This window comes from Sceloporus undulatus, chromosome 8 (genome assembly GCF_019175285.1).
Source record: "Sceloporus undulatus isolate JIND9_A2432 ecotype Alabama chromosome 8, SceUnd_v1.1, whole genome shotgun sequence".
Classification (NCBI taxonomy): Eukaryota; Metazoa; Chordata; class Lepidosauria; order Squamata; family Phrynosomatidae; genus Sceloporus; species Sceloporus undulatus.
In genome coordinates this window covers 29008636-29031552 of record NC_056529.1, presented here as the reverse complement: position 1 = coordinate 29031552, position 22917 = coordinate 29008636, and the positions used below count along the sequence as shown (strand labels likewise).

Here is a 22917-nt window from a genome sequence, read left to right as displayed (position 1 = left end):
AATTTTGCCAGTTCATTGTTCTGAAATATCCTACAGCATCCGGTATGCTTTAGTAGTCTCCCATCTACATACTAACCAGACTTGATCCCATTTAACTTCCAAGATCAGGCAAGATCTGGAGCCTTTAAGGCAGCGGTTCTCAACCTGTCGGTTGCGACTGTCTAAGACCATCAGAAAATACATATTTTGGTTGGTGTTAGGAACCGAGGCCATCGGCTGGGGGTCACCACAACATGAAGAACAGTATTAAAGGGTCACGGCATTAGGAAGGATGAGAACCACTGCTTTTAGGTATTTGACATTCCTTCATAGATTCAGCATTCCATTGCATTAGGAACCTAGATCATCAGTTGTGGGTCACCACAACATGAGGAACTGTATTAAAGGGTCGTGGCATTAGGAAGGTTGAGAACCACTACTTTAAGGCATCTGACATCACTTCATGGCTTCAGCATTCCATTGCATTAGGTCCATGCTTGGTTCCATGCAGCTGAGTTGGGAACCAGAGATATGCCCTCAAACTCTGGTCTCCATGACCACTGAGAAACAATTGTCCAGCTCACATAGCTCCAGTAATGATAAGCAAAGATGTGATCTCTCCCCACACGCCACCTTCCCAAGAGAAACCAAGCTTTGTCCAACGGGTTGGGGATCCATTTTTTCCATTCCAATGCCCTGACGCTTTGCTTAAGTGGTTAATAATGAACCACTTAGAATGGTCAACAGGAACGTGGAGAAGGACAGTGTCATGACTGGAGGTTTAGAGGGAAAAGGTTCACTTAAAGTTCACCGGTCGACAGAGACTGGAGGCATATAGAATAGCTTAATCATACCGTGGGAAAAAGTCTCCTTGCAGAAGAGGGATCTTGGGCTGGGCCTTAAGCATAAACCATTGGAACAAAGCAGCGATGGGTCCTACCTCCCACTTCATCACCCCTCCAAAAAAAGTTGGTGAGAGGGAAGCAGACAACAGACTAGTTACTCAAATAGAACGGATGAATTAACCTGTCCCTCAGCAACCAGAAAAACGACCTGGAAATTGGTGGGTATATTTGAAATGATGGTGGCGGAGGACATTTTCTTCCCCTTTCGCCTCCTCCTCCTCCTTTCTCCTCGCATTCTTTTTTTCCTTTTCCACGAATGCAAGATAAAGGTGAAACCCGAGATCCTGAAAGGTGTCTCTGTCTCATAGCTTAATGATCCTTGTTTGGTTGGTGACAAGACTTGGTTGTGTTTAAGAGGAGATCCTGCCCATACAGGTGAATTACTGATTTCCATAGATTCACATTCTGCTTGTATCTATTTCATTTTATTTTTCTTAAATACCTCTTGCATTCTAGCTTCTGCCCTCCTGGATTCAGAATTGGGCCGTTTTTCACTTGTCTCCATCGCCTCCCTGGAGCTTTCGTCTTGCAAAATGGCTGCAGGGTGCATTGCAACAAGACCCCTGTGATATGAGTGTGCATATGGTTGGGTTCCTTAAAGTTTCTTTGACATCAAACTGTGCTGACAGGAGGGAATAGCAGAGGTTGAAATGAGGGCTGAACCTACACATACACACACATACACACACCAGTCTTGCTTTTCCTTTCCTTGTTTTCCTTCCAGCTACCCAGAGAGAAAAGTTATCGTTTTTCGGCAAGCGACAACTTGCTGGAAACGCTGGCGCTGAAAAGGCAGGCCCGACCTAGTGCCACGCTTTTGTTAATCCATCATTCAGGTTATTACCTGCCAGTGTTTCCCTACCACATCCTGTCCCCTCCCTTGCTCCGCAGCTACACAATAATAATTTTAGTACAGTTTGGATTAACTCCTGCCAAAGCCGAGTTTCCTGTCATTTTGACTTTTACTTGGAACTGGTCTCCCTTCGTATGCCATAGATATGCAGAAAAAGAGAGAGAAAAAGTCATAACAACAAGTGAAAAGAAAAACCTTTTCTGCCTAGACAGTGTTATTTTCTGCGTTAGCCAAGTTTTCGGAAGACCTAAAGGTATCTTATGGAGAATTAATAGATTAATAGGCCATTTACCCAACCAAGGCTGTTTTTGATGTATAAAATATTGTGTTTGAAATTGATCGCCTTTGGGGAGTTTCATAACATATTTTCCCATTGAAATGCATTAATGGGAATATAGTTTTGTCCTCATTTCTGAAAACTCTCTTCTACACAAAATTCCAATGACCAAGGCTTTCTGCTCCCTTCCCCAGGTTTTCTCTCCACTACCCCTGGCGAAACTTATCTTTCTACACCCCTAAACAGGACTTGGATGTTGTATGTTCTGTGACCCTTTTGGTTTCCAGGAAGGATGTCCATTTGACAGCTTCTGGGTGGGGTACGGTCTAATCAGCTCAACCGACAAAGGCCAACAATCCATCTGAGGAAGTTGGGTTAAGTAGGTCCCACCTTGAATCTCCATTGAAAGTGAAGCGTGCCACCTCCCTCCTATGCTTTTCCAAACTAAATATTGACTCTCCATTTCAAAGGTCCCACAGACTTTGTGGAGTTGCCTTCCTTCAACCAGAGAGGAATGTCACACTGATCTGTGTATCTATCACAGTGGTTTGAGTGCTGGACTACAACCCCAGGACACCAGGGTTTGAATTCCTACTCAGCCATAGAAGCAACCTTGGGCAAGTCATGTTCTCTCAGCCTCAAAGGAAGGTGATGGCAAACCTCCCCTGAAGAAATCTTGCCAAGAAAAGCCCAATGATAGGGTTACCTTGATCTTTAGAGTCATAGTCCAGGGCTCAAACCATTACACCACGCTGTCTCTCAACTAATATTAATAAGAACATGAACTTGGCCAAGTACTTTTTCTTTTCTTTTACGTATCTAAAATGATGAAAAAGGCTTGTTAATGGCTTGTCAGAATGGAGTTAGTAGGTTTGAGCTGACGGTTTTAAAAACCGAGTAACCATACCTGCGCCTTGGTCAGCAAAACAGGCCAAAACGACTATGCAGTCTCTGAGGCTTTGGGCAAATCCATACTCAGAGTAGCTGGAGGTTTGCTTTCCGCCGATGCGCTTTCCATTATTTGACAGAGGGATTAATATTAATGTAACCTCCTACCAGCCAGACAGAAAAGAGAGGAGTCCATTAAGAAGTTGTGTCTAAGTATCTGAAACTGCTACGCAGAGCTGTAAATGGAAAGTCGTTTTTCCTTTCTGGAGCGAACGGATAAGATGAATAATGTACTACGAGTAGTTTTGAGAGTTCATTCCAAAGCTTCGCCCTCCTGACACGCAATGTGGCATGGCTGGGATGGTTTTGGCTGTCTCGACTTCAGAAGTCCCAAACTTCCAGCAGCCCCTGCAAACAGGAGTAGAAAAAGACAGTTGGCAGAGTGGTCAAAAGTTCAGCCCCAACGGTGCTTGGCCTTGCATTCCAAGCAGTTTTATGTCAGTCTCTGAACTGACCAACCTGTCTATCAATCCTCTTGGTAGAGTCATGCCAAAGAAGGGCACAGAGCAGAGACAAACCCTCATTCGGATGTAAATTGGTGGGTCACAGACTGAACATGCCAAAAGCAGAGCCCACGATCCACGTGGGCATGGTTTGAAATTGGCATTGAGTATCCAGCACAATTCATCAAAGGTTAGCACAGAGGTCATGCTTCCAATGCATTACTTTTTAGTGTGCCCACACTGAAAATGGAGACCAGTACATTTGTAACACTTGCTGAACTACCTGGATCTGGATGCGAAAGGATCTGTTTGTTTCAATTACTTTTGCACTGGCTTCTTTTCACATGCTGCTGCTTCTCCAGCAACTGAATCATTAGTTGTTATCATTATGTCATCGTTTTGTTGCCTGTCGTTGTTCTCTATGGAGTCATCCTTCATTATGGAATGGCCTACATCATGCATCAGCACTTATGAATTTAAGGCATGATCTCATGTAATAATGCTCTGATTTAGCTCCGCTGAGTGTATAACATGCAGGAGATATTCTGCAGTGGGAACAGCCAAGTACTAGGAGTTATCATATTGCTGTCTTTGGAGCAAGTGCCAGAATCAACACCTACATTTGGTTTGAGACATGGCTCTTTTCAAAGTGTCATCAGATCACTCCTTTTGCATTGCAGCATCTTGAAGCTCTGGGAGTATGCCAGAACAGATGTTTGTTCAACATTAATAATTTCACCAGCCAGATATTATTAATATTATTTTAGACCTCTGGATGGGGAGGTTTCTGCTAGAATGTCAGACAATCCGGACCATTGGTCCTATGCAATAATACAAAACAAAAGCAATAGTGCAGGATTCATCTCATCAAGAGCTAAGGAGAACGTAGGCCTAGAAGATGAAGAAGGAAGGAGATACCAGATGAAGATAGTCATATTAGCAGCTAAATGCAGCTAAGACTATGGCTAAGTGTTGATCTAGTTTTATTACTACCTTGCCACTGGTGCAGTACAACATTGAGTGAAACGCATGTTGGAAGGAAACATACATGCAAGCGTGTAGCATTCATCCTCAAGTGTACTAGAGATACAGAACTGAGTGAGCAACTCATGAAGATGATTTGAGGGAAGACCGCATTCCAGAAGGATAGACTCAAAGAAGCCACAGCCCTAAGTCTTTGAGACCTGAGTGGGGCTGATAGGATGACTTGGAGGTCTCTTAGTCATAAGCTCACTGTAATAGCAATAGCAAGAACATTTCTATACCACTTATCAGTGCTTTACAGTGTGAAAGCCAATGGCCCCCAACAAGCTGGGCACTCATTTTACTGACCTACAAAAGGATGGAAGGCTGAGTGGACCTTGGAGCCCTTCCTGGCATCAAATGATAACCTTGTGGCTGCAGTACTGGCATTGAACCATTGCGCCACCAGAGCTCCATTCATAACATAAGTCAAAGTTAACTTGATGGCAGTTAACAACAAAGAGGACCATATCCTCCAGTATGAACCTGCCTGTTTTGAAGCCTTCTGCGGTGGGTTTGTGTCTCTGTCCCACCATCCTCACACCTGTTAGTAACATGGGAGAAGGCCTTTGCAATGGCTGCTCCCAGGCTCTGGAACTCCTTTCTAGAAAGGCTGGCACCATCTTCCCACACCAAGGTGAAGACCTGATTTGGGCAGGCCTTTGAGCATTGATTTTTGAAAGGGAAACAGACCATAAATAATGTGCTCGATTTTTATTTCCCGTTTCAAATGGGTTTTGTTTTAACTTGTTTTAATTTTAACATTATTTGGGAGCATTTAATTAATGTTTAACTTTTGCCTACTACGCATTTTGTTGTCTGCCGCCTCGAGTCCTGAACTGGGTACAAAAACAGGACCAGCATCAGCATCCACCCCAGGGGCCATGTCATAAGGGACTTATAACCAAATACAGGTCTGGAGCAGAAAGAGCACTAATAAGTAGAATTGAGACAGCTTTTCATTTTCTCTCTCTTTTTAAGAAAAGCGTCTAACAAAGACAACCTGACCTTCCTCTCCCTTCCTTTCATAATACAATCCTCAGAAAACCCAGCCATCAGCCAACCAAGCAGCTAAAGCCCAAACATTTCCTTTTCAGTTCCGGCTTCAGTGTGACAGTTTCTTTTTTCCTTCATCACAGGGGAAAAAAGAGATATGCATTCACTACTCTTGGATGATAAGATGAGCCTTTTGTGCGGTTCCATCATTATGAAGGGGGTGAAGTTTTGTGAGACGGACAGTTCAGAAGAGATAATAAGGTTCCAATTGCAAACCTGCAGGAGACCATTCCACATTCCATTCTATAAATGAATCACTCTGCGTTTTAACTTCTCTGCTTTGCTCCCTCACTCTCCCATGCACTTGAATAAGTTATAACAAACCTTCCATCCCAGGGACGATAAGGCCATGCTCTCCGACTTTTCAGAAATGAAAACAGGGATGTATGTGGCCAAGCAATATCAGAAGGAGGTCAAGGTGGCCAAAGGTATTCATGAGGAAGAACGTCCAAACTAGGAGAGGCGGCAGAAGTTTGCTTGCTTGAGCCATTTGAGACTTACTCTGCACAAAATTCACCCATTTGTGCACAGAAAATGACATTTTGTACATAGGAAACAACCCTTTTTCTGCAGAACAAAATACATTCCTGTGCAGAAATACTATTTCCTGTGCAGAAAATGCTATTCACCTGCACAGAAAATGTTGTTTACTGCACCAGAAAAGGTGCAATTTTGGCACAGAATAAGTTGGTGAATAGTGTAGTTTCATTCTCACAATGGGAAGAAAATAGCTAAAGTTACTCATTGCCTCCTTTGAGAATGAAATTAGAGGGGGAAAGTGCCCCACTAAGCCAAAGCAAGACACCAAATGTGGAACTGAATGACCAACAAAATGTACATAAGCATCCACACACTGTATACATCCATGCACAATGAGAGTCCATGCACAGTGGACATTTCCATGCACCACATGTACAACCACGAAGTGACTGAGGGCATACCGGGATGGACAAAAATATCCAACTGCTTCTGTAGGTCAACGTTTCAATTTGTTTAGGGATGGAAAGAATAGTCAAAAATTTCAATTGAAAACAGCATTTTCTGCGCAAGAAACAAGATTTTTCTGGGCAGAACATGATATTTCTATGCAGGAATTTTCTGCACATGAAACACTTCTTCCTGCATAGAAAATGTGGTTTTCTGTGCAAAATAACAACGTGCAAATTTTGCGCGCAATACGTCCCAGATTACGAATAGTGTTTTAAAAACTGTGGTTTTTCAAAGACTTGCAGTTGGGAAGAAATTCACTAAACATATTGATTTCTTCCTCTTCCGAGAAACTTCATGACGAATTGCATCCCTACATTTGTTAAGATATCAACAGGGCTCCAATTCCACATAACTGAACTCTTTGGTCCATTTGGCCCCTCTCTGGCAGCGCAGAAACTGGAGTCAACTTTGCCTTTATACACTGTTTGCTTTCTCATTATAACAGGGTTTTAAAAGCATGAATAGAAGAAACTGGGGGGAAAATAGGCTAAGTAAGACATTATGTCTTTGCCTCTTAAAATGGTGAATACAAGCAAGACAAAAAAGGAAAAGGAAAAAATGTACTTTGTCAGTCCCACAGCTTGACAGTTGCAAAAGTAAAGGAAATGTGATAATGAGACATCTTTCTTTTTTAAAGTCATCTTAACGTTGGACTCTGAAGTACGGAGTAAATTCAAAGCCCTCTTGTCTTGCGTTCATTGATGGTGGGACCTATGAATCATTCTCGTAAATCAGGAGTCTAGACCACCCTGTCACTGAACGCTGGTCTATAGCACCTTGAAAATAAACAAGGGAGGGAAGAGGTAGGGAATTTAAAGTGCCCAGGCAAAGAAAGAAAGGTCCCGCTTGAAACAGAGGATGGAGAAATGTGTAGGAGTCAGACTCAACCCTGTTCTTGGGTCAGATGCTTTGAATCTCAGCTCCATTTTACATCAGTGTCAAGTGGCATTTTGGCTAGTTACCAAAACATACAGCCAGCCTAGTCTTCATTGACTGCAGTAGACTCCAGGAAGAGGGCCTTTCCATCTGCTGCTCCTAAAGCATGGAATAATCTGCCAGAGGAGATCCGTCACATTACTAATCTAGACACTTTCACAAAGGCTGCCAAGACGAATCTCTTCTGGCAGGCCTTCCCAAACTGACCTGCCGTATTTTAACACCGATTGTCCTACCTACCCTAAGTTGTCTCTCTTCAACTTGCCCTTTGGGTTTAATTGTTGTTGTTACTATGTGCCTTCAAGTCATTTCTGACTTATGGTGACCTTAAGGCAAACCTATCATGGAGTTTTCTTGGCAGGTTGCTTCAGAGAGGGGTTGCCAATGCTGTCCTCCGAGGCAGAGAGAATGTGACTTACCCAAGGTCACCCAGTTGGTTTATATGGCCGAGCTGGGTCTCCATGGTCCAGCTTTACTTTGTTTGGAGGATTAAACTGTATTTCTAAATGGTCAGGTGAAGTTTCAACTTGATAACTTGGGGAACTGAAGGATAAGAACTTGAGGAATGGAAGGAAAAATGCATTGGGGAGCAGAATTCGCATTGGTGGGCAATGGCTTCATTTTGTCCCTCTCCCCCTGTAGCTAAACCACAATCTTCCTTGCTTTCTTCATTCTCCCTTCCCTTCTCATGGATAGCAAACCACAAAACCCATTCCTCCATGCACACAACCAAAATAACAAGTCAGCTCCAGAAACAAAAGCCTCCATTGACTTCTTCTAAGATGCAGGAGCAGACAAAAATAATAACAATGCCAGCAATCCCATTTGGGTTGAATTCCTTTAAAAAAAAAATACAGTAGCTGCTTTCTGGCCTTCATATAAAATAACATCTGTGTCTGTGTGCTGTGGCTGGAAAAGCCTTTTCCTTTGTTCAGAAGCATCTAAATTCTTCTTCTTGGAAAATGAACACGAGAGACCATTAAAAATCAGCATCAGTTGACAAGATTTCACCATCCTAATGGGAACAGCAATGGTGTGGTTAAAGGGTATATGGATATTAGTGATGGCATAGCAGTAAAATGTGAAACACAGAAGCACATCAGAGCAGTGTGTATATATACACAAATGCACACTAGGTGTGCACTGCAGAAATTGCAGCTTTGTGAGACATTTAGTCTTCATTGTCAGAACTCTGGCGCCACAACAGACTACAAATCCCAGGAGACCACAGCACCGAGCTGCGGCAGGTAAATCAACATCAAACTGCATTATTTCTGCAATGCAGATGCAGCCGTAGACACACAAAGTATTCCTTCACCCAATATTTAATGGTTAGACGTATAAGAGATTAGGAGAGCCCTCCAATGGTGCCCCTGTGTCTGCTCCGACTCTTTGAATTGTAAGCACTTGGGTCAAAGTTGTCTCACCCATGGCACCACATTAGAGGAAGGGCAGCCCACGGAAAGAGCGCAACCGGTTTATGTATCAATGGGGTATTAGTAGTAGTATTATTCCAAAGCCATAAATAGTGCTCCCTTTCACCAAGGTAAACACACATTGCCTAAATAAAAACACCAGTGATGACTTGGCTCACATTGCATGCTCTCTGGGCTAAATTTTACCGAGGGTGGTTTCTCTATTTTTCAGATCTAACGAAAAGCAGAACCTGGGCCCACCCTCCCAAAATTATTTTCTACATTTCTTTCTTTATTTCTTTGCTGCCTTTCTCTTAAAGGGGGACCCAAGGCGGGTCCCAGAAAGAGTCACTTAAAAAACAGAACAACATAGTCTTTGAAATAAATATGTATCCAAGATCCCAAAGACTAGGGTGATCGGATGTCCTAACTGCAAAGGAGGACAAGGCACTGTAAAATTCAAGGAAAAATGTATGATGTGACAAAATAAAAGCTAAAAACGCTAATATAAATCTAAATCCATGCTTCTTAGTCATGCTCAAAATGGAGGGCATTTTGGGATTCCTCCTGGACAGAAGATTGCAAGGACATGTGCCGGAAAAGGAGGACCTCTGGTTATCCTTCAAAAGACCTGTTAGTATATGATCTTGACATAACTGCCTATGGCAATACTTTACAATAGCACTTTGCAAACAATATCAGAGTTGGAGAAGTTACTTTCTTAGGCAATATTTCTCTCCATTTGACAGCATGGCCATTATTAGTTGCATTTCAACCTTATCTTCCCTTCAATGAGCCCAAAGCATCTTTCCACCTTCCCGCTTTATCCTCACAACAATCCTATGAGTTAGTTGGACAAAGACTGGCTGGTCACCCAGTGAGTTTCATGTCTGGGTCATGAAACCAGACATGGATTTTTCCATATTCCAGTCCAATACTCCATCTATTATGCTACACCAGTTTTCAGAGAGTAGTTTCAGCTACCAAATCCAGTTCATTTTTGTGCATGGTATGTCCCAGGGAGCAAAATGTTGCTAGCCAACCTTGTAATCTATGACTGGAAGATGGTACCCATGCAAGGAACTTTGAGCATCATCCTGGTAGATTCTGCACAAGGGACTGTAGGTGGGTCTCCAGGTGTGTGAACTTTTTATCTTAAGCTACCTGAACAGCTGCTCCACTCTCTTCTTTGAGGGCATTCATCCATGCTCAAACATAGAGCCATGTTCAAGTAAACATGTTCAAGTGACCTATTTTTTCCAGCCGGAAGAGAAAGGGCATTTATTGGCTCAGAGGAGGCAATTTTCTTTGCCAGCTGTGCAAAAAGACATGATTTGGGGAAGGGGGGGCACCATGCAAAACTGCAACATCAGACTTCTTTGCATGCCCTCCTCCAAGCCTTTCTGTCCAGAATGAGTTGAACCACTCTTGTATATTCATGAATGGAATAGGGTTGTAAAGTTACGTTATAAAAGTATTTAGTTAGCAATTGTGGTCCCCCCCTTAACTAATGAGTTATTATTTGTTGTAGCTATATGCCTTCAAGTCATTTCAACTTATGGCAACCCTAAGGCAAAATTATCATGAGGTTCCCCTGGCAGGATTTGTTCCAAGGAGGCTTGCCGCAGCCTTCCACTGAAGCTAAATTTTATGTATAGGTCATTTGCCATGGCCTTCATTTACTACTGACCAAGTATGACTTGTCCATGATTTGGATTTCCATGGCTGAACTGATATGTGAACCTTGGTCTCCGATTCTTAGTCCAACGCTGAAACCACTCCATCACACTGTCTCTCGCAACTGTACAACTAATATAAATCTATTTTTAAACTATGTAAATGCATCCAATGCCTTGGAGAGAGGAGGAAAAAACAGGTTCTTGGAATGCATAGTCCAACGAAGCTGTCCAATTGGGCATCTGAACTGGAAATATTACATTAACATTATTGCTCCTATTTCTAAATATCTAGTGCAGCCACACAGATGTGTGTGTGTGTGTGTGTGTTTAAATATCTGCACATTTCTTTCAGTCTATTACAACTTTAGGATTTTGAAGCTGTTGACGAAGGAATTCCACTAAACCCCCTGCATTTGAACAGAGGGACTTCTAAGGTTCTTGGAGCTGTTGTTTCAACACTGTAGTCTCTTTGTTTCAGCCCTTGTATACACTTGTACAAAAGAAAGATGAAAGAAGGCAAAGAGTGGCTGATACAGCTTGAAAGAAATGGTTGGGGGGGGGGGTTGGAAAGGGGTTAGATGGGGAGGAGGGATTAGAAAGCAAGGCGGCCGGTCAGGTTACAGACAAAGTAAGCCAAAGTGGATCAAAGGAGGCAAAGCAAAAAGGCTAGATCAAAGTCTCCCAAGCCATGTACAAGAATAAAAGGGGGTGATAATTGTAAGCAGTAGGGGAAAATGCTGGGAGAGAAACACGAGAATGCTATGACCTCATGGTTCATGGTTCTTTTTTGTCCATGCTATTGGCTGCCTTGCATCCATGCGCTACCTTCACTAATGGTGCCAAGCCTGAGTTAAGTTTCTCTTCTCCACCACAGTGCGCCCCAGACAGAGAGAAAATAGACACTACTCTTTGTTAAAGGAGACAGGGAACAACTAGAGCAAGGACATAATGCATTACCAGATAATTAGCTATGTGCAATTAATTCCTTTATCTGATATCAATGGTGTAGAATATGATGGTGGCAACTTAACCAGGAGCAACTTGACTTCTTTTGTGGCGTAACTGCAACACGGAGGAAGGCAAGGATCAATGAGACCTTGGAAACAATGCATGACAAATAATTAGCCATGTTTCATTAATGCCTTTATCTAATATCACTGGCACAACCTATTATCAAATGTCAATGGTATGGTTTATTATGGTGGCAGTGTAACAAGGAACAATGTCACTTCTTTTAACTATAACACAGATACACTTTTTAAAAAGAAAAATGTATCAACCAGAGCTTGGAATTAAAGTGTAATAATTAATCAGTTACATGTCATTAATTCCTTTATCCAAATAAAAAGCAGTTACTCATCATGGTGGCACCTTAATGTGGGATAACTTCACTCCTTCTGTGGTGTAACTCTAAATTGTTAGTTGCACATAGTCTCATTAAATGGTGGAAAAGGGATCTCACATGGTTTGGGGATTCATTTGAACAGTGCCTCATGATCTGTTGGTGATGACAAGAAGGATGGAAGTAACTCAAAATACCTGCAATTAGTTTAGTGAAATCAATAAAGAGTTTCTTTTTTAAGACTGTAACTACAAGAGCAATGAACTATTACAGAGCTATAATAAAACTTTAATTACTTGTGTTCAACCAACTTTCCAAGTGCTTTCCAAGCTGGGAAGAGGGAAAGAAACATACCAAAGTCTGGCGTATTTTAACTGGGGGGGAAAAGAAAGAGGAGAGTTGAAATCAACATTTAGTCCTAGAATCTTGAGAATGTCCTAACTAGGAATCAATTATCAGTAGAAGGTTGTTGCCTTCATCTCTTTAATTTAATTCCATGCGTCAGTTGAGAGAACTTCCATCTTCATTCTTTCTTTGCTTGTTCTCTTACTCCCTCCTTTCAGCTAAAGCAGGGACATGAGTCTGCAAGAGCCCAAGAAAGTTGGGAGTTTAGAAAAGTTATTTTGGGATTAAAGTTCCCAGAATTCCCCTGCCAGCATGTTTCCCAAGTTTTAAGAAAAGTCAGCATCACTTCTTCAGGGGGGACCCCCAAACCTTGAGCAAAACTGTCTATGTTTGAGCGCACTCTCTCCTTGGTCCACATCTAAGTGTGAAATGCATTCTGTGGGTTTCTGCATGTATGTTCCATTCGCCTGTTGACTTATGGTGACCCCATAATTTCATAAGGTTTTCATAAGCAAGGAATCTGTGGAGGTGGTTTTCCCAGTTCCTTCCTCCAAAATATAGCCATGATATTCCTTGGCAGTCACCAGTCTGAGTATTAGCCAGGGCTGACCCTGCTTATCTTCCAAGAGGCACTGTAAGAACTTAGTAGTAGGGCCCTTGACACTCAGAAGGCCTCATAGACATAGGAGGAAGAAGCCAAGAGTCCATTTGAAGCAGGCCTCCATAGAAATATGGAACGCAAGAGAGGACTGGCCAGAGACAGAAGAGAACATGAAACTAGGTGGACCTGTTTAACCTAATAAGACAACTCTTTTGTTCTTCATTTAGCTTCTCTACTTTTGCCAACTTGTCAATGGAGAAGCTGCCCAACTCATTCACTGTCCCTTATTCACATCTCAGCCCCCATGAGTTTCAATGGAGTGAGTGTTCAGCCATGCAGACATGGCTGCCGTCTCCTGCCAGTTGGCACCAGGCTTTCCATTTGGTGTTTCCTTATTTTATTTAACCAGCAAACCACATCCATCACCACAGACATCCATCACCTGTCATTTCTGCTGTCCTGAAAGAGGTTGATGGTCAAGGGTTGTGCAGGGTAAAAAGCTGCGCTTGTGTGTTTGCTCATCTCCTTCCCGCCCGCCAGCACACCATTCTCCATATAAAAGCGGGAAGGAGGGGTGGATTAGTAACAAAAGGGACCAGTCAGCAACAGTCTGGGCTCTTTCTCAATGGCCTCAGCGTGGTTTGCCATGCCAAGGCCAATCTTCCAGTAGCATTAGAGAAAGTAAACAGTGGCCACCAGAGAGTAAAGACAGCTCTCTCTGTTGTCTCCAGTGCCACAGATGAGACAACATGTTGTGTCTGGAAAGGAGAGACAATGCCTTGAGCTGTTTAATCTTTCGCCACACTGTTTCATTTTCCTTAGGAGGCAGGGTGTCCTTACAAAGTAGAGCGTCCTCTGCCTGAACACATTATCTGCTTCAGGGGTGGGAATTGTGTGTTGTCCAGATGTTGTAGAAGTGGAAGTCCCAGCATTCAAATTTGGTAGGGACAGTCCTGATTAATCCTCTGTCATCCCAATTTTTCAGCCCCTTTTAAAATGTCCCAGTTTCTAATTCCTCCCGCTTTGTCCTCAGCTTACTTCAATTGCTGTGAACTGAATTCAAAGTACAAAAGGGAAGGAGGTGAGGGGAGAACAGTGGGAGGAATCCTATCCTGCCCTTCCCAAAAAGCTCAGTCAAAGCAAACTGCTGCAGCATCTCCTAGTTTGTGCGTTCATCCTCATAAATACCTTTTGCCACCTGTTAGGGATGGTTGAAGTACAAAGGCATCATCTGGGTTCCTGTAAATGCCTGTTGCAGCATATCTAGTGACAGGACAATGGCTGGATCCTTCCCCATTGATTCCCCCACTCTCCAAAAGCAAGCAGATAGTCATGTTTGGTGGAATTGCTCTGCTTACAAGGTGAGTTTGCAAAAGTAGCATTGAGACACCCAACTATGAAAACGTAGGTACCTGATACATGAGGCTTTCCCTATGCAGCATCTCATCCTTTTTTAAAAAAAAATGCAGCTACTTTTGGAAATGTAACTTGTTTGTTTTGGGGGGAAAATAACTTACCAAGTTCTGATGTCTCCACAAAGAGACATCTGGAAAGCTGGGAGCACATGCACACACATCCAAACTCCAGAAGGCCTCAAATGTGAGATCTGAATTGATGCTGCTGTCCAAAGCTATAGAGGCTGTTAATCTTTTTTCTTCCAGACATTCTGAACTCTGCAGACCTTGCCTGAGGCATCATTCCTGAAAGGAAACCAGTCTGCTACGGAAGATTGATTGAAGAGATGTAGAAATCCATTCACCTTCATGCAGAGCCGTTCCACCTCCCAAGGATGCCACCCAGTCGTCCTGTGCCTTCTTCAGTTTTCTACAAGGAGGTGTTTGGAAAAAATCACACTCTTCTTGTTCCTTAAAGAATCCATATGCACTCCTTACATGAGCATCCAGCAAATAGATGGGGAAGGGCACTAGAAAAGCAGCGGCTACATTTTGGGTAAGCTTACATTTGGTGTAAGCAACTCAACATCCAATTCTTTGACTTATAAACCCTTATCACTGGTTATGTTGGCTGGAGCTGATGGAAACTGTAGTCCCAAATATCTGGAGAGTAACAAGATGCTTGACTGTGTGAGTACCTTTACTAGGAATTCATATCTCAGCTAGATAGTGTCTAAATAGTGGCAATTGTGACTAAAAAGATATGAATACAGAACAGTTACCCAGACTTACTCATTGACAGCGGTTGCGTATTCACAATTACCAGGTGAATTTCAGTCTTTCTTGCAGTGAGAAGAAAAATGCTAAAATTACTCATTACTCCCTTCCAGAAGAAGCTTGGTAAAGAATAGCATCGCTAGTTATATGGCTCTTTTTTATTTGGGGATACAGTGGGCCCTTGGTGTTCACTTAGGTTAGGTTCCTGGGCCCCCAGTGGATACCAAAATTTGTGGGTGCTCAAGTGCCATGAGGGACAAAGGCCTAGTAAAATGCTGACCCTTATATAAAATGGCAAAATCACGGCTCCCTTTTTGGAATTATTTTAAACGTATTTTACATAAGCCATGGATGGTTGAATCTGTGGAATCCATGGATAAGGAGAGCCAACTGTAACTGAAGGTAGAAGATACAGAATTGTAAAACTTCTTTTTTAATGCCCCTTACTCTGCATTTTTAGCAAAATTCATGTTTTCAACGTCTCCTCCTCCTTCCTTCCTTCCTTCCTTCCTTCCTTCCTTCCTTCCTCCCTCTCATTCTCAGTCTCACCTTTCCTCCTTGATGCTGACTCCTCTGTTCCTTGCTAGCTGCACTGCACCAAACAAAGAGGCAACATAAGGCAGCCACCCATGTGCTCCTTCCTCCCCAGGATGCTGCTACACTGCAGAAGTAATGCAGTATTACACTGCTTTAACTGTCATGGCTCCATCCTATGGAATCCAAGGATTTGTAGGTGGTGACCCATTTATGAGTCTTGATCCCACAGTAGAAAGGCTGTAAGAGGGAGGGGTTCAGCTGACCAGAAATGTCCTACTCCTGACATGAGCCTTTCCCAGTTCTTGTGAGTGAAGGAGATCCCGAGTTTCCACGTAGCTGGGTGCCGCCTTCATTCTCTCAATGGATAAGCCTGTGAATTCAGCCAGTCTTCCTCCATCCTCATGTTTTACTTAAAAACCCACACTGAGTCACTTTCCTCAAAGGGACAGGGAAGTATTCGGGGGAGGTTTTTAAAAAGAGAGAGATGTTTATAGCAGAGAAGCGGCGTGGAAAGTTCACAAATGTTTGGGCAGCAGTAAGGATTCCAACCAAGAAATAAACAACAAAGTGGATTAGAGGACCAAGAATGATTTCTGCTCTTCCTGGGAACTCTCATCCCTTCCTTGGAGAGCAGAAGAGGAGCTCTTTGGTCACGCTCCATTTCTCAAGAGGCTCTATCCTAACAAGGAATTCTTGAATGAGGTCAGGATAGCCTCTCATCATTGAGGATTCCTTGGTCTGGCTCCAAAGACAGAGCCAAAACAGAAGTTAGGAAATCCTGCAGATCAAACCACTCGCTTCAACAAGGTCTCTGTTTGAGTCCTTCATCTTGCATTGGCACAAGGCATGGTTCTTCTTCCATGTGCTGCTGCTGCTGCTCAAAACCACATGCCTCCGGCTGGTTTGGAATAAATATTGTCAAGGTCTTGGTCTGATATCCAAACTTTCTAAAGATTTAGAGAGAGAGATTGAAGGAAAGAAAGAGATTTGCAGGGAGAAATGAGTCTATATGGGTCTCAGACTCAGGCCTATGTAGCTGTTTTGACTGTGGCTTGTTTTTGTCTCAGGACCCTTTGGGATCTACAAGGATTGCAACAATGAAGGTGGGGGAGAAAAATATAAAGACAACGGAAACATGGGGAAATAGATATTTTTAAAGTGTTGAATGATGCGAGAGATCTCTGCAGCCAATTTATGTCTTACTTTTTTAGAATGGCAAAAAAAGGAGAGTCCCTAAGGTTTCACTTCACTCATCCCTGGATAAAGGCTATCAACGGCTCCAAGTTATACCTCTAGGAGGAAGGAAAATGAATGCATACCTGCCAGCTTTTCATAGATAAAAATTGTGGCACATGTAACCAAGCAACATCAGATTGTGGTCAAGACGAAAAACATTCTTAATGAGGAAGAACACACAATCCAGGAGAGGCTGCAGCAGTTTGCTTTGGCCCAAGGCTGCTGGGAAGGGAAAGTTTACGCTTCATCCTCTCCCTCCACCTCCATTGAGATAATGGAGTGCAAACTTCTTCTGCAGTTTGGACTCAATTTGAAGCAATTGAAGCAAGCAGGGAAAATAGAAGAGGTAGACCCAAAGTGGGCTATGTTTAAATCATATAAGAAGGTGAGTTAATAAAGATTGACTCTGCCAGTTCTGGAAGCTACGCGAATGGCGCAGCAATAAATTTTCTCCTAAAGTTAAATTCAAACCCAAATTGTGTTTTCCCTCTTGGAGCCACAACATCTACATTGCTTGGAAGGAGTCTTCATGTTGATTTTGAGTAACAAAGCGCTCAGCAGGCTGGGAAGACAGGATCAGCCCATCACTTAAGATTGCTGTTGAGGTTTGCCTCCAGCAAAACAAGGAGCAAATATGTTGGTTACTCTTCAGATGAAGCATCTGAGGAATTTCAAGGCAATCCAAAAGGATTTGATAAAAGTCGCCTGAGATATCGGAGGGTTTTGGCCCAAGCTCTCCCACAAATGAAAGAAGAGCGCTCTCACCGCAGCGCAGAAGAGAGTCCCTTTGTCACAACCAAAACACCAATTATAGATGCCCATATTTAGTCCCAGGCCCTGGATTTCTTTTCGCATTTTCCCGTCCCCCAACTCAGCCTCCTGTTTCTGAAATAATAATCCCTATTTAGAGTTCAACAAAGTTGGCAGCTTTCGCTGGGGTAGAGCTTATAGCAGAACTGACCTCATCGAAAGAATGAATCACTTGTCCCCTAAGGGAAGGAATCCTTCTTCTAGGATTTGGAGCTGCTGTCTTATAATAGCAGTTATCAGCAGAGAACAAGGAGGTGGAAGCTGTCGGGGCAATGCACCTGGTTTGTAGATAGGTTCCTAGGCCCGCCGGCCATTTTACCAACTATTTGATCTGACATTTGCCAATCGTTCAGAGGAGGGGGCTGAGAGGGGGGAAAGAGGAGGGGATAAATCTTAGAGACAAAAGCTTTGTGAGAGATCCTGGTATCACCATTTGGCTTGGCTTCCCACCCCCAAACCTGGGAGAGTCTTCCCTCCCAGGAATTCCATCGGTCCTTTCCAACATTGTGGGAGGTTACAAGGAAAAGGAGGGGGAAGAATTGGGTTTTTCCAGGGTCCTAGGTAAAGTTTGGGCATGGATCCGAGTGCCCAAGGCATGCTGGGTTTGGGCAGAGTGTGCACAGAATTCCCAGGCCATGGAACACTGTGGGAAATCCCCGCTCTTTGTCTGAGACAGTGGGATTTTGCCAGCATGCATCTAGTTCTGCATACCTTCCAACATTTTGCAGATGAAAACTTGGACATGTGTGGCCAAGCAACATCAGCATGTGGTCAAAATGATGGAAGTTATTAATGAAGAAGAACACACAAACTCAGAGAGGATGCAGCAGTTTGCTTTTGCCTGAGCTTGCTGGGAAGGGCAAGATTCTGCCTCCTCCTCTCCTTTTTCCCTGTTGAGTTAATTGAGTGCAAACTACAATTGAGTGCAAAAGCCAATGCGATTGTAGGCTGCATCAATAGAAGCATAATGTCTGTATTAAAGGAAGTAATAGTACCACTCTATTCTCACCTGGAATACTGTATTGAGTACTGGACACCACAATTCAAAAAGGATGTTGAGAAGCTGGAGCGTGTCCAGAGGAGGGCAACCAAAATGGTGAAGGGTCTGGAAACCATGTCCTATGAGGAATAGCTTAGGGAGCTGGGTATGTTTAGTCTGGAGAAGAGAAGGTTAAGAGGTGATATAATAGGCCTGTGTAAGTATGTGAATGGGGTGTCATACTGAGGATGGAGCAAGCTTGTTTTCTGCTGCTCCAGAGACTAGAACACTGAGCAGTGAGTTTAAACTAGAGGAAAAGAGATTCCACTTCCACATTAGGAGGAACTTTCTGACAGTGAGAGCTGTTAGATAGTGGAACACACTCCCTTGGATAGTGGTGGAGTCTCCTTCATTGGAGGTCTTTAAACAGAGGCTGGATGGCCATCTGTCAGGTATGCTTTGATTGAGAGTTCCTGCATGGCAGAAAGGGGTTGGACAGGATGGTCCTTGTGGTCTCTTCCAGTTCTATGATTCTATGATTCTACATTTGCACTCGGAACTCAGTTCAATCAGGCGATGGCCCAGGAAGGAATCCTAGCCCATCAATCCTAGATCCAGCTATGGGGTCTTCTGGAGATGGTTTTATAAAGCAGGGTGGTCAGTCTCTGCTTAAACTGTGGGGAGGAAAAGTAATGTTCCCCAGGTATTCAGAAGGCCATTTCTATCCCAAGGAAAGTTCAGTCAAAACTAAAACCAGGCATTTAGCAAGCGGTTGTCTGTTGACCCGTCAAAAATAAATAAGCTGTATATATTAAATGCAGAAGTTTAAATAGGGAGAGCTGGCTGGAAACACTCTTAGGTTTTCAAGATAGATGGAAAGGGTGGAGGTCTCCCCATAAAAGATTGTTTGTGTTTTCATCACTGTGCAACCTTCTGATCTTTTTTTAATTTCCCAATTGCCGAGACAAAATCGCGATGTAAACCTCAGCAGGAGACTACAATGCAGCATTCACAGGGCAAAACTAATTTGATATTCATCATTTTATTGAGGGGGATGTTTATTTTTAAATAACACTGGGAGCATTTTTCTCTTGGCTTTTGCTCTGGGACACACCGGCTTTTAAACCTATTTATGGAGACTGAAGGAGCAAACCTGGGTTTTGTTCTAATATTTTTCATTCTAATGAAGACCCAGATTCGTAAATAGACTTGGTCAAGGTGGTCTCCTAAGCTGGGATATCTGGTGTCTCCTGTGCCAATGAGATGGTGAACCTGCTCTGGGTCTTGATCCCATTTTAAAGCTATCCAAGATGCTGAATCGTTGTGAAGGGATAGGCGATGTGGAGTAAAACCATGTTAATATAGTTTACACTGCTGCCCAAAAGAGGTAGGCATCTGTGAGAATACTCCATGCATAGAAATGGAAGGATGTAGACGTTCCATCATAGGAAGAATGGTTTATAAAATTGTATAATCTTGCTAAAATTGATAAATTGTCAATTTGATTAGAGACAGGTCTGTTAACAATTTTTTAAAAAACAATGGAAACTGAGTAAAAACCTATGGAAATAGCAATTTCCTACGAATAGTAGAACAAAATGTAGAAGTATTATATATATATATACACACACACACACACACACACACACACACAGAGAGAGAGAGAGAGAGAGAGAGTACACTTCTACATATTGTTCTACTATTCATAGGAAACTGATTATATATATATATATATATATATATATATATATATATATATATATAATAGAGATAGATAGATAGATAGATAGATAGATAGATAGATAGATATCTCAGGGAAGTAGAATTATTTGATAACCACAACTGTCATGTAATAAGCTGGAACACATATGTATTCCCCTTTTCTTTTGTTGTAAATGTCATTTTGCATAGTGTCTTAATTGTCTAGTTAAGTTGTGTAGTGCGCAGATATAGCTTTCCTTATATGTTGTTTTACATTAATAAAAATTGTATCTTAATAAAAACAATATTACACAAAAGAAGGGGAAACATTGTCCCATTGGTGGCTGGTGGCTCCCATGTCAGTGGGGTGGTGACTCCATTCCAGGTTTTAATCCAGGTTTCAAAAGAGCTGTCCAAGATGCTGGGATGTATTCCTAAATGAATCCGGAACCTTGGACAGCTCTTTCCAAGCTAAACAAAACCTGGCATGGATTCAGGATCCCCTGGATCTGGGATCCACAAGCTGCCACTGCAATACTCCTCCTTCTTGTTGCTACCTACTGTGCAATGAATAAGTAAATCTAAAGCGCTATATAAATAAAGAATAATAATAATAATGATAATAATAAGTCAAGTCATTGGAAGCAGCTTGCATTTCAAGCTAGAATAGTTAGTACATGAGGTTGCTGATGGTTTGGCAGCTACCGACTTGGATGGCCACATATAAAGCAATAAAAAGGGAGGAAATGTAATTTATTGCTGGCTAAGAATTTCTCTTGCTTCATTTTTTGATACAGACTTTCCCATATTCACAAATGTCTTCATAAATTTGACCCAATTTGAGATTTTAAAAGAGAGAGAGAGAGGGATGACATTTGGATTATAATTCCCAGACTGCCTCTAGTCAGCATGGCAAGGGGATTCTGGGAGTTGGAATGAGCGCAAAACCTATCGCCTTAACAAAGTTATGATAGTTGGAACTGCAATAGGGACACTGGGCCACCAATTCCTTCCCAGAGCTTTGGAAATGACACTTCATCAAGATGTAGACTCTTTTAAGAGCTCTTTTGGATAAAGAAGAACATGGCGGTCACATCAGGATCGCATCCCTATGACAATGTGAATTGCGCTTGACAAGATTGTTACTTTGGGATGCTTTGCCAATGCTGACCCATGGACAGGGAATCTCCCAGGCGTCCCATTTGCAAAAGGGAAAGCTTCCCAGTGAAAACTGAACTTTTATAAGTCAAGGAGGAGGGGCTGTTCCTTCTTTCCATCCAGTGTATGTAAAGAATGGCCTCTTTTATAAAGAGGTGAAGACTTGCGGTTTGTGGAGGAAAAGCTGGTTGTAAAACTTCTCTGCTCTTTGAACACTCCATTGGCAAGTATCAAAGTGGCAATTATCAAGGCCTCAAAGAGACGTCATGGGCTCTGCCCTCCAGCAACAAGAAGAGGTCACTACATGAAATAGGCGAAGGTGAACCTCTTAGATACAGAAAATCTCATTTGACGAATATGTTACAGGTTGGGGAGCGGTACGGAGGGGAGATGGAAGCTAACAAAGGGGGGGAAATACTGCCTCGATGGCCAGTCTATTGGAATATAACAAATCAACTTTGATTGTCACTGACAAATTCAGACATGAGTTCCCAGGTCAGTTTAAGGACTATCTTAAATATTGGGGAGGTGATATATATATCTATGTTGGATTGGGTTAAGGTTTGGTGAGGAGCATGTCCAAAATGGTGAAGGATCTGGAAACTATGCCCTGTGAGAAGAGACTTAAGGAGTTGGGTATGTTTAGCCTGGCAAAGAGAAGGTTAAGAGGAGATATGATACTCCTATTTAAGTATTTGAAGGTATGCCATATTGAGGATGGAGCAAGCTTGTTGTCTGCTGCTCCAGAGAATAAGTCCCAGACCAATGGATTCAAACCACAGAGATTGCACCTCATCATTAGGAGGAACATCCTGACAGTAAAAGCTATTTGACAGTGGGACATGTTCCCTTGGAGTATGGTGGAGTCTCCTACTTTGGAGGTCTTTAAGCAGAGGATGGATGGCCATCTGTCGGGGATGCTTTGACTGAGGGTCCCATCTTGGCAGGAGGTTGGACTGGATGGCCCTTGTGGGGTCTTCCAACTCTATGATTCTATGACTCTATCATTTTAAGTACTTGATGGAGTTGTTCATGGTCAAACACCTCCTTCAGTAGACCCATCTGGAGGAGATCACAATTTGAACAGCAGAACTGGAGAAGCTGTTGTCTTCATTTCCCACCATGCCCTAGGATGTAATGATATTGGGGGCATTGTGGGAGATTTTATTTCGGACTCAACATCGGGACAGGGGATTGTTTGAAGAACGTTTGGTGATAGGATTCAAGAATCATAGCAACACAAAATCTGAATTGGAAGGGTCCTCAAGGGCCAGCTAGTCCAACCTCCTGTCATTCAGGAAGACACAACTTTAATGCTCCTTCCATCCTAAACATGAAGAACTTTGTGAATTTTGGTAAATGTATATCAAAAAGGATCTGAAACCTAATGTTTGTGCCATCTTAGTTCTATATGGCCATCCTAATTTCACCTAGATGCTTAATCCTAACACAGAGAGAGACACAAATACACACATATGCACAATAGTTCAGCACATTGGACAGGTCTTCTAATAGTTCAGACAAAAACCTGGA

At 42.6% G+C, this 22917-nt stretch overlaps 1 long non-coding RNA gene across 1 annotated transcript; it reads left to right on the top strand.

Moving 5' to 3' along the window:
- Positions 1–902: 902 nt before the first annotated feature.
- LOC121914930 lies at positions 903–17305 on the top strand. The gene is made up of 3 exons (XR_006100607.1): positions 903–1042; positions 14454–14742; positions 16712–17305. It is a non-coding gene; the product is annotated as an uncharacterized LOC121914930 (long non-coding RNA).
- Positions 17306–22917: the final 5612 nt, after the last annotated feature.